This window comes from Bactrocera neohumeralis, chromosome 4, assembly GCF_024586455.1.
Source record: "Bactrocera neohumeralis isolate Rockhampton chromosome 4, APGP_CSIRO_Bneo_wtdbg2-racon-allhic-juicebox.fasta_v2, whole genome shotgun sequence".
Classification (NCBI taxonomy): Eukaryota; Metazoa; Arthropoda; class Insecta; order Diptera; family Tephritidae; genus Bactrocera; species Bactrocera neohumeralis.
Window position 1 is genome coordinate 9,000,644 of NC_065921.1, and position 12,703 is coordinate 9,013,346.

Here is a 12,703-nt window from a genome sequence, read left to right on the forward strand (position 1 = left end):
TTATGAGTAGTGTTTAATGTTAAACACTAAAATTGCCAATAAACTCGAGTTTATTGTGAAACGCTAACTCAGAATTTATGGTTAATGTTTACTTTTTGAAGACAAACTTGGTGCTTATGAGTAGTGTTTAATGTTAAACTCTGAAGTTACCAATAAACTCAAGTTTATTGTGGAACGATAACTGAGCATTAATAAATAGTGTTTATTTTTTTACAACAAACTTTATTGATATGAGTTGTGTTGAACATTAAACACCAAAACTACGCATAAACTCGAGTTTACCGTGGAACACTCACTCGGTATTTAAGAGTAGTGTTTCTATTTTAAAGACAAGACAATATTGGTGTTTACGAGTAGTGTTTAATGTTAAACACTCAAATGATGACCAATAAACTCGAGTTTTTTGTGGAATGCTAATTTTATGAAACCAAAAGTTGCCAATAAATTCGAGTTCGACTTAATATAATTTATGCAAAACTCGAGTTTAGCTTTATACACTTTATACTAAACTCGAGTTTATTGCGCTATTGCGTTTACTTTTGAATAGTGAAATAGACACAGGAATAGTATTTTGTGTGAAAAATTAATAAACTAGAATTTATACAATAATGTACATTTCACACTCGTTTGAAGAGTTTATTGTTAAACACCATAATACCAACAAATAAGAGTTTAACTCTGCATTTATGAGGAGTGTATAATGCTAAACTCGCGTTTTTATTGTAATGCAGACGCTGCAATCATTAGATGTTTTTAATGTTAAATACCATAATGAGCAACAAAGGAATTAGAGCATGTTAAACTCAGCATTTGTAAGAAGTGTTTAATGATAAACACGAAAAATATAAAAATACTCGAGTTTACAGTATAATGTATACTTCATATTCATCTAACTAGTTTCATTGCAAACAATATTTTAATCAATAAACACGAGTTTTTACGTGATAAACTCAGCAATTTCGAAAAGTGTTTAATGCTAAACAAAAACCAAACAATAAACTCGAGTTTACCGAAAAAAGTAGGCGTATATTTAAAAAAAACAAAAACACACAAATATCACAATTGTTCCATGAATGAACATGTATGTATGTATGTTTATTAGGTAACATATGCTGAGTAAGCTCATCACATGCGACAGAGCTCTGTCCCAATTGACTAGCACATCAGTTATTACCCAGTGGTTGCAACTTGACTGCTCCGCTCGGTCATGGCTTATCATAACTATCGATTTACAGACACTCGACTTATAAGTATGAGCTATAAATATGTGCGCAGACAACGGTATTTGACGGCATGTTCAAACTAAGGCTTGTCTTTTTGCTACGTTCTTTTCATGTCTCTTTTTTTTACTTTTTTGTTCCGAGAACAATAACACAAACTGCACTTAAGTAGACACTATCGTATAACCACAGGCAAGAAACAGCGTCGCTGATTGAATTCTTCGTCCTTTTAATGGTTTGTCATAGTCCGCAAAAGTACCGTCATATGACACTGACACAAATTCATACGAATGATATAAAAAAATAGTACAAAAATTCAGTAAATTAAACAGAAATGCCTTCGCTTCTCCATAAATTGTAGTTGCTGCCCTTTTTCTCGTTTAATCTGTGCGAAAACCCGCTTAAGGGCGTCAGCGAAATGAGCGCAGGCTACGGTGTATTGTATAGGTCTTTATTGCATTGTAAGGTGTGCATATATGACCATACAAGGGACGCTTGCAGTACCGTTAGTAACTGTGAATAACAGTTGAAATATGTACCACTTTGGTCGACCACTTTTTACCATTTTTCATTCATTTCCATTTTTTCAACTTTCCCGAATTTATGTTTTTTTGGTTAAATGTAGCTTAAAATCTTACCTTTCCAATACTATATGGTATGACACAATGTAGCACTGGAGATGTACGACTGCAACAACATCTATTGACAAAATACGAAACGACTTTTTCGACTACCCAATATTTCACACAATGTATTTATTTATGAAGCAAGGTTGGAGACATTTTTAAGCAACTTTTAACGTTTTAGTATTATTTTAACCTCATTATTTATCTAAATACAGAAATAATTTTCTGCACAGAGTTGCCACATTGATGAAAAAGTTATCAAAATAGTAATTATTGTATTATACCTATATGCTAATGGTGTATAGTGAATTATATTTGCATAAAATATTGTTGCATAATTTTTTTCAGTAGCGTTGCCGTATATTTTCAAACTTACAATTTCTATGGGAAAATAATGTTTGTACTGAAAAACAATAATAAAAATTTGGTTTGTATATATGTATTTGCTATATAACAAGGCTTTTTGTTTCCGAACAGCGATTAATAAAGTTAACAACAGCGAATATTTGCTAAATTCAGAGTTGCCACCTTAGTGAAAAAGTAACAAAATTTTAAATATTTTATTAAACTTATATGTTAATAGTGCACAATGGAATATATTTGCAAAAAAATATTGTTATAGAAATATTTTTGAGTAGTGTTACCGTGTAGTTCGAAAAATAATTTACTGGAGAAAAGAAAAATTTTAGTTGTTTATAATTTCTACATAACAATTATTTTTCTTAACGAGTAGCGATTAAAAAAGTTAACTATAGCGAGCATTTTTTGAGGAGAGTTGCCACCCTAGTGGAAAAATTTAAAATATATTAGTAAATTTATTTGCTAATAGCGCAAAATAGAACATATTTGCAAAAAACATTGTTATAGAAATATTTTTGATTAGTGTTGCCATATATTTGGAAAAAAAAATTACTGGAGAAAAGAATAATGATATGTGTATATATTTTTTTTAATAACAATCCTTTTTGTGAACGAGTAGTGATTCAGAAAGTTAACTACAACGAAAATCTGTTGAAAAGAGTTGCCACCCCGGTGAAAATATTAACAAAATTTAAAATATTTTAAGTAAAACTATATGCAAATAGTTTAAAATGGTTTATATTTACAAAACAAAAATGTTATAGAAATATATTTGAATAGTGTTGCCATATATTGTAAAATTAAAAAAAAATTATGGAAAAAACTTCGAAATCGGAAAATTAGCTTTTGTATAATGCAAAGTGAATGGATAATCAGGGTTACCACCGACAAATACATAACAATTAAAAAAATATTACATACATACATACATATGTACATATGAATAAATGGGTTACTCATACGACCGGGTGAACATTATTGTTTATACCAGAAGCAAGTGTAGCGCTACCAGAATTACCAAAAAAATTCCATTTGCAATATTTTAATTTTATGAATTCAACATCGCTGGCTTAGTTGGCCAAAAGCAAATATAAATAAATTTCACAAAAATATTTTCTATTTCTTTGAGTGTAGCATTTGCGATTTATTAGCACACTCATTACCCCTTTAAGTATTTATTTACATTGTATTGTGAATGATTTTCCATTGTATGAATTTATGCGCATATTCTTAGGAATTTTACAAAGATCAAAGCGAAGACTATTTTTATTACATACATATTCATAACTGAATGCATTTGTGGGCATGTCGGTGCAAGGCAAGTGCACTTGTTTGAATTAATACATTTGTCACCTGTGCGAAAACCTTGAACGAGAGTGCGGTAAAACCGAAATAGAATAAAGAGAAGTACGAGTACAACAGAAGGGACAAATGCATAAATAATAGCAGCGGTATTTCAACTGCTAAAGGTATTAAGGGAACTGAATGCAATTCACAAGTGAAAATAGTTGAAGAAAAATAGAAAAATAGTTGAAGAAAAATAGAAGAATGTGCAGATAAAACGAGAATCTGCATAGAAGCACGTAAGAACAGGAACTTATAAATAGCTTAGAAGTTGTTCAAGTGTTTTTAAGACCGAAAGTATTCCAATAAAATGGCAAATACACTGCAGTCACGATGCACTGTGGGTGGGGCATTATCACGTTTAAATATTTGTAAAATGCTTTGCTGCTATTGTGAAGATTGTGAATTGGATAAGGAAGGCGAATAAGTAGGAGCTTGGAATAGCATAGGAATATATAGGAATGAGAAGGGAAAAAATTTGCTGAATATAAAATTTAGTATTAAGTTTGAAAAAATCATTTCATACTGAAATTAATGTAATTTCTTTTCATAAACCTGGTTAAATAAAGTACTTCACTGCATTTTTTAGCACTAAAATCCATTTAAAAAAAATTGTTAGAATACACCTTCATAATCATTTCTTCATACTGAAAATAATGTAGTTATTTTGTGATAAATCAATATTGGATGAATACTCTTCACTTGTGCATTTTTTATAGCATTAACGGGTATAAAAATATCCATTTAAAAAAAATTGTTAGAATACACCTTCATACTCATTTCTTCATACTGAAAATAATGTAGTTATTTTGTGATAAATCAATATTGGATGAATACTCTTCACAGGTGCATTTCTTATAGCACTAACGGGTATAAAAATATCTCTATCTTAATTTTGAACGATAAGTTTATATGGCAGCTATATGCTATAGTTGTCCGATCTGCAAAATATGTTCGGATATTGTAGTGCTGTCTTAGGCAGTAATCCATGCCAAATTTCGTGAAGATACTGCTTTAAATAAAAAAATTTTCGTACAAAGACTCAATTTCGACCGACTAGTTTGTATGACAGCTATATGCTATAGTAGCTCGATATGAGAAATTTCTTCGGAGATTGTAGTGTTGGTCTGGATGATAATGTGTATCAAATTTCATGAAGATATCTCCTTAAATAAAAAAGCTTCTCATAAAAAAACTTGATTTTCATTGGTCAAATCGCAAGACAGCTCTATGTTACAGTGAACCAATCTGAACTATTTATTCAGAGATTGTAGCGTATGTTTGGAAAAAATTTTATACCGATTTTCGTAAAGATAACTTTTGAAACAAAAAAATTGTCCATACAAGAACTTGGTTTGGTCGGTCAGTTTATATGGCAGCTGCACGCAATAGTCGGCCGATATCGGTGCTTCGGACAAATGAGCAGCTTCTTAGAGTGAAAAGGTCGTGTGCATAGTTTCAGATCGATATTTTGAAAAATAAAGAACTAATTCAAGCATATACTGTCAGACGCGCATGGCTTAGTTGACTCGCCCCGTCTCAAACGTTTTTGTTTTTTTTTTTTTTGAGGGTTACAAACTTGATATACCCTGTTCAGAGATTTAATACATGCAGAATGCTGTATCAGTTCGTGTATCACAATAACGGTTCGCTCGATTCGGTTCCCGAAATTTCGATGGGAAAGATGCACCTCGCTCTGGTCAACATATCGTTGAAAAAGTCAATGAAGTTATGGAAAAGATTGACCAGGACTGCCACATAGCTATGACATCGCTAAGGAATTTAACATTCATCATCAAATGGTTTTGAAGCTCAACAAATGGTCGCAAAGCCATGATTGACGCCTCGAAAGGTTATACTGAGTGTTTGGTGGGATTGGAAAAGAATCATTCACTATGAGCTGCTCCAGCCTGGTCGAACAATTGATTCTACATTTTACTGTCAACAACTGATGAGATTGAAGCAAGCAATCGAAAAAAAGGCCAGAACTGATCAACAGAAATGGCTTCGTCTTCCATCAGGACAATGCTAGACCACACACATCTTTGATGACTCGGCAAAAACTGGGAGAGCTTGGCGAGGAAGTTTTGATGCGTCCACCATATAGCCCTGATCTTGCATCATCGGACTACCATTTGTTTCGGTCAATGCAGAACTCCCTTAATGGAGTAAAGTTGGCTTCAAGAGAAACCTTTGAAAATTACTTGTCGCGTTTTATCGCCGAGAAACCAGAAAAGTTTTATACTGATGGAATAATGTCTCTAGCGGAAAAATTGTCGGCCAAAATGGTACATATTTGGTTAATTAAAGTTCATTATAAATATAAAAAAACTATGTTGAAGTTGAAATATGAAAATACTTTTTCGACTACCCCATATACGTATATACAAATACTTTATAAGGTCTCTCACGTTTCTTTTTGGGTGTTACAAACTTCATATCCACTGTTCAAGGATTTAATACATAAAGTTTTATTTTATTTCGAATAAAAACGGCAAATCCGTTGCATATTCGACTAATTTTGCTAAGCTTGCGCTAAAATGACGTCACAAAATCTGTTGAGTTGATCAAATTCATACCGAAATAAGTAATATTGTTTGAGAAAATAAACGAATTGAAATAATAATATATTATATATTCGCTGATACTTTTATTCTTCCAAAGCTATTCAGTATTTAACCCAAAACAATGCAAAAACTATTAAACCCTGCAAATATATGTACAAATTTTATTGCCTCTACAGAGTATGCTCGCACGCAGAATTTTATGAGCCATATTACAAGCTCACAGCTTCTACTCAAGCACTTAAAATAACAAAAATTATTCATATTAAACCCTCACGTTTCGCTTGCACTCATTAATGAAATTTCAACGAAAATTTAGAGAAGCCGAAATGTGAAAACTAAAATTTTCATTCAAGTACTGTCACACAGCCATACTCGTATCCGTATATAGTCGCAAGTACGCGTGGCTCGGTGAAAATTCACTAATTACACGAACAAACTTAAAGTACAACGACTTTTTTTTTGTTTCTTCACACAATTTTAATTGCAAATTCAAGTGCTACTCACCTAGAAAACGCACGCACGCAAGAACGCAAATAAATTAGAGCGTTAGCGCCTTCAATAAGTGCTTGGACGAGCGTTGGAAAGCACTTCGCACTTTGCACTGGCCCGACACTCGGACGGACGGCGTTTGTGTCAGAGTGAGGAAGAGTCGGATAGCCACTAACTGCGCCATACAAGCGACCAACATCAACTGAGAACGGATTGTGAAATGCGCTGCAGCAGCTGCTGTTGCTGCTATTGTTGTTGTTGTTCGTGGTGGTTGCAGCCGATGCCTGAAGGTTGGCTGGGGTTGTGGCGGTGAAGGCGCTCGACCAGCCGCTTGAGGGTTGAGATGACTTGGCACAGTGAATCGGTGGTGCACTCTTGTTGTTATTGTATTGTAGTTGTTGTAATTTTTGTTTTTGTCTGATTTCTTTTTTGCGCTCAGAACTACGGAGATGACTGGAGAAGTGTCTGTTGCTCTGCTTAAGCTCTTGCAGCTGTTGTTGTTGTTGCTGTTGTGATTATAGTGCCAACTACAACAACTGCAGCCAAGCTTTGCTGATATGAATGAATTTTGTTTTTTTTTTTTATATTTTAAGTCCTTTGCGTGCTTTCAGTTGCTCACCAACTAGTAGTCGAGCTTATGGTCCGCTGTACTTTACACTCGAAACGTTGCCTGTGAACTGACTGCTACGCAAGGACAACAGCCGATTTTAAAAAGTCAGCAGAAAGGCGAAATTCACTTGGACAGGAAACGAAGACGGCTTTCGGTTCTCCATCTCTATATGCATTTCGTGAAATTGCGACGTAATTTTCTGGCTAAAATGCAGCGCTAGAAGGTTAGGTCAGGATACTGAGCCAAGTGTATGAAAAGAGAGCGTGAGCACAAAACGGACCGAAAGAGAATGAGAATGACTATGCGTTTGAAGGTGTGAATGCAGCTACAATTGTAGTTTATGAAGGTGAGTGAGTGGGAGGAAGAGCACAGTTCAAACAAATGTATGTACTTATATAGGTTTAATACACATATTACGTATGTGTGTATATTACCGTAAAATATTGTGGCAAAAGTTAAAGCGTCATTTGTGGCATAATTTAACATTAATATATTTAATGTCAACGTAAAGGTTCTGAACTACTGCTCTTAAGGCCACAGGACGTATGAGTAACATTTGTGTATGCAAGTGTTATGCAGCCGCATACGCACTGACGTCCCAGCAGGTTACAAGTATTCAATTAGGTACGCATAAATGCAAACAAAAATTAATAAAATTAGTAAACAAAAAAATATAATAAAATTAAAAATGTAATAATAATTAAAATAAAAATTAAAATTGAAATTAAAATCAGGTTACAATTATTCAATTATGTACGCATAAATATAAATAAAAAAAAATATAAAAAAGAAAAATTTAAAATATATACATAATTAAAATAAAATTTAAAATTAAAATTTAAAAAATTAATGAAAAAAAGAGAAAAATTAAAATTAATACTGAAATTAAAATTAAAGTAAATTAAATATAATTTTAATTTAATTTAAAATTTAAAAGATTAATGATGAAAAAAGAAAAATTAAAAAAAGAATTAAAAGCAAAGTAGAAATTAAAAGAAAAATTAAAATTAAAATTAAAACTAAAATTAAAATTAAAATAAAAATAAAACTAAAATTAAAATAAAAATAAAATCAAAATTAAAATACAAGTTGAAATTAAAATTAATTATGATTATAATTTGAATTAAATTAATTATGATTATAATTTTTATTTAATTTAAAAAATTAATGAAAAAATAAAAATTAATGAAAAAATAAAAATTAAAGTTAAAATTAAAATCAAAATTAAAATTGAAATTAAAATTAAAATTAAAATTAGAATTAATATGAAAATGAAACTAAAAATAAAAATTATAAGCAAAATTAAAATTAAAATTCAATTCGAAAAAGCAAAAGCAAAATAAAAATGTATGTACATTTATCGAAACTTATACTTGTTAGTCACCGCCATATTCCTTGGCAGCGCCGCGTCTTTTGCCAACTGTGGTAACTGCTTTACAAATATTATTATTATTTTTTTTTCAATTCAATTTCAACAATGTGTGTATATAGTACATACACTTCGACGCATATAAATAACAAATTACACAGCAACAGCTAAATTTGCACAGGCGTGCCAGTCTCCTGGGCGTACAATAGCAGGAAAAGCGCACAAACAACAACAGCAACATTGTCTAGAACACCCACCGAGCGAGTTTTCATTGAACACAGCTACTGCACACATAAAACCGCTGTAATTTTCATACAGCGCTCGTATAAAATCCACCGATAAAAAATATAATAAAATATATATTTGTTTATATACATAAAATACAGATAGTATATAAGAAAAAATCATCACAGAAAACTAAGAAAAAATGCATTTCAAGAATTTAATTATTATTAATAAATATAAAATACTTACGCAACATTTTAAAAATTGATGCAATACATACACATACTCTTACAAAAATATACTTAACACACGATCGAAATCTTGCAGGCACGTTTATGAATACAAAAACTATGCCAGAATATGAAAGTGTTGTGAAATTAACTCAATTTCTATGAAACTGCTTTCAACTTTCCATTCTTTAACGAATTTGTTGCGCTTTGCGCCTTTGTCCACCAGCAGGACATGCAAATTGATGTCGGAGATTATATTCATTCATTATGGTTACGCGATGCGCAAATTGCCGATATATAAATAATGGCCGCTTCCATAGTTTATTGTTTCAAACTACCACACTCCCACACTCGTCTGTCTTCGCTAATTTTATGTGTTGGTGGATGACGTGAGGCCGAAGAAATGCAAATATATATGATTGATGTCATGATTGATGAGGAGAAGATGACTGACTACCTAGCCACAAAGGGGGGTGGGGATGTATGCAAATATTATGTGCATGTAGTCATAGAGTAATTTGGTCATTTTAACGGTATTGCTGCTTGCGATTCAGTGTGGCCTTGAATAAAAATTGCCTTATTTGCAAACTGCGGTTGTGTAACTTATTTCACAAGACATGGATTATACAAAGAAATATTTAAAGTTAAGTGAAATTGTTACAAATCAAAATTTTTGAAAAATACCTCGCTTTCATACACATTATGGGAGAGATATTAATATTTAGTAACATAAAAATATTTAATCATATTAGTATAGTGCAGATGACTCACATTTTATAGAATACACTATCCTAACAGAGAAAGAAACACTAAGGCTAGGCACATAGTGAAGCGGAGATCAATTTTTCCTTCAATCGAGCTAGTAAGAATTTTCACCTTGGTCGAGTTATGCGTGCCCCAAGCCTTACTCTTAAGAACTAAAACTTTATAAAATAAATAAAGAAGACTTCAACTTTGGCTGCATTAAAACTATAATATCCTTCACAGGTGCATTCTGTATAATAAACAAGGTTGTATGAAGGCTATATTCCATAGTACTTCGATCTAAACAATTTCTTCAAAGATTCTTCTTTGGGACGCGTTTCGTCCGCACATATTGCCAAATAAAAAAGATTAACATACAAGTATACGATATTGATGGTTCATCTTGTATGGCAACTGTAAGCTATAGTGCTCTGATCTGAACAACTTTTTCGGAGATTGTATCGTGGCCGTAGATAATAAACCGTGCCGAATTTCGGAAAGATCTCTCGTCTAATACAAAAGTTCACCATACAAGGATATGTATTTGATCGTTCAGTTTGTATGACAGCTATATCTTATAAGAGTTTGATATCAGCGATTTCTTCGAAGATTGTAGCGCAGACTGGAACAACAATGTTCACCAAATTTCGTGAAGATATCACGCCAAATAAAAAAGTTTTTCATACATTGCATTTTATCGTTCGTTTTGAATGACAGCAATATCCTATAACGGTTTGATATCAACGATTCCAACAAATGAGCAGCTTGCGAAGAAAAAGTAGATTCTTATGGAAGGACGTGTACAAAAGTTGAGATCGATACCTCAGAAACTGCAGAATTAATTCTCGTTTGATCATTTTTATATAAAAACTTTATAGATATTCAGACGTTTCCTTTTGGTTGTTACAAACTTTCTACTTAATATACATTGTTCAATTAAATTCTCGTTAATCTAACTCGTAAATTCCCTAAATCGTTCAAAAACAATGACCTAGCACAACATAATTCAGCTATAAGCACCCGCAAAAACAGCAGCAAGATTATTAAGCATATTTTCCAATGAAATATAGCCGCTAATCGACGGCAATTTCCAGCACCAGCGGGCGCAACAAATAAGTGGATAAACAACCAAGTAGCAATTGGAATAAACAAACTTTTTTCTTTTTTGATTCACACATATAAAAATATAATTTTATTTCTGCGCAAGCATTATAGACAGGCAATCTATTTCACCATGGCAGCAAAAGCTGACGTGCACAAAAAGTATTTTCTTTATATAATGTAAAAGGCACCAAAATAAAATTCGACTAATGAGGCACAGCATCGTATCATATTGTAAAAACAAAAACAACCAACAGCAGAGGAATTACAGAATTGCATACGACACACCTCCAACAGAAGATTGTACAGCAACAACGAGCGTAAAAGCAAATAAGCAACAGTTCTGGATAAACAAAAATTGGGCCAAGAATTCACGTATTCATTTACTTGTGTTTCTATATACATATATATTTATACTTGTATATAAGCATTCACTTTGCGCCTTGTAACGCAAACAACAAGGCGCAAAGTGAATGGAATAAGCTGCTTAAGGCAAGCTCTGCATAATACAATAGCATACATATATATGTATATAAAGTAGAATCAACACAAAAAAATGAATTATAAAAATGCGTGGAAATGTATACAAATTTAGAAATAATTGCTTTCGTGGGAAATCTCGTAAAAATAGGCAATTTAGCTGCAAGAAATTTATGTTTGCACACATTTTTTTCTGCTTTAAATATTTGCTGCCTTTGGCACAACTTAAAAAATTATTTGTAATACACTCTGCTGCCAGTGGAGCAGCCATCTGCAGGCAACTGAACAAACAACTGACCTACCCTTACCGCTTCAACCGCATCAGCGCACCGTAATCAGCGCTATGACGTCACTTGTTTTGCAATTCGATGTTCTCATTATAATCGCTGGCTTTTTATCTTTCACCTGCAGCTGTTCGAACACAAGAGGGCAAGGCATTTCAAAACCAGCCAATTTATACATATATACATAAGTATGAAGCTTGCTTTGTTTGAACAAAACAAAACGCATTATTGGTAAGTGAGACACAATGTAGGGTGTAAGGGAGGAGTTCTTGATGAGAACGGCTGCTAATGATGCTTCGCGCATCGAAAATAGCATCGAATGAATTGGTAGGTTGTAGCTGAGTAATTGAATACTTATTTCTTGGTACTTTTAGCGGTACTCTTTTCAATAGAATTTTTTTGACAGATCTCGCGTGAGTCGTGTCAAGCTGTCATGTTATTTTTGTTCAATATTGTTTGGCATTTCATCATGTAAAGACTTACGCTTGAAGAACGTTTACAAATCGTTAAACTTTGCGAACGAAAATTCACGTTCGTAACAAGCAAAAATGGCGCATTTGGGTCGAAGAGCAACGTGAAAAGATTCAAGGGCTTCCATTTCATCCAGAAAAACAGCGGTTTGGTTTGATTTGTGGGCCGGTGGAATCATCGGTCCATATTTCTTTAAAAATGATGCCGGTGAGAACGTAACCGTCAGTAGCGACCGTTATTGCGCCATGATAACCGACTATCGATCTTGTCGTCATTTGGTTTCAACAAGTCGGCGCTACTTCTTACACATTGCATTAATCAATGGACTTATTGAAAGAACACATTTCGTTTTGGGACGGTAGATTGGCCACCAAGATCGTGTGATATCACACCGTTAGAATTTTTCTTTTGGGGATATGTAAAGTCCTAAGTCTATGCGGACAATACACCGTCGATTCAGGCCTTGGAGCTAAACATCACGCGTGTCATTCGCCATTTACCAGTCGAAATGCTCGAACGAGTCATCGAAAATTGGACTCAACTGATAGACCATCTGAGACGTGGCCACGGCCAACATTTTAAA

The 12,703-nt window shown here is 33.0% G+C and overlaps 1 protein-coding gene across 2 annotated transcripts in view; it reads right to left on the reverse strand.

Annotated features, from left to right (window-relative positions):
* Positions 1–12,703, reverse strand: part of LOC126756880 (protein FAM13A) — a 101,740-nt gene that overhangs the window by 67,589 nt on the left and 21,448 nt on the right. The window contains exon 1 of one of the 2 annotated variants that reach the window (XM_050470370.1): positions 6,622–7,242. The exons of the other annotated variant lie outside the window; for it this stretch is intronic. The gene's annotated coding sequence lies outside the window, so the exon portion shown is untranslated. Of the gene's footprint in view, positions 1–6,621; positions 7,243–12,703 lie in introns of those variants that run through there. 2 annotated transcript variants of the gene reach the window in all.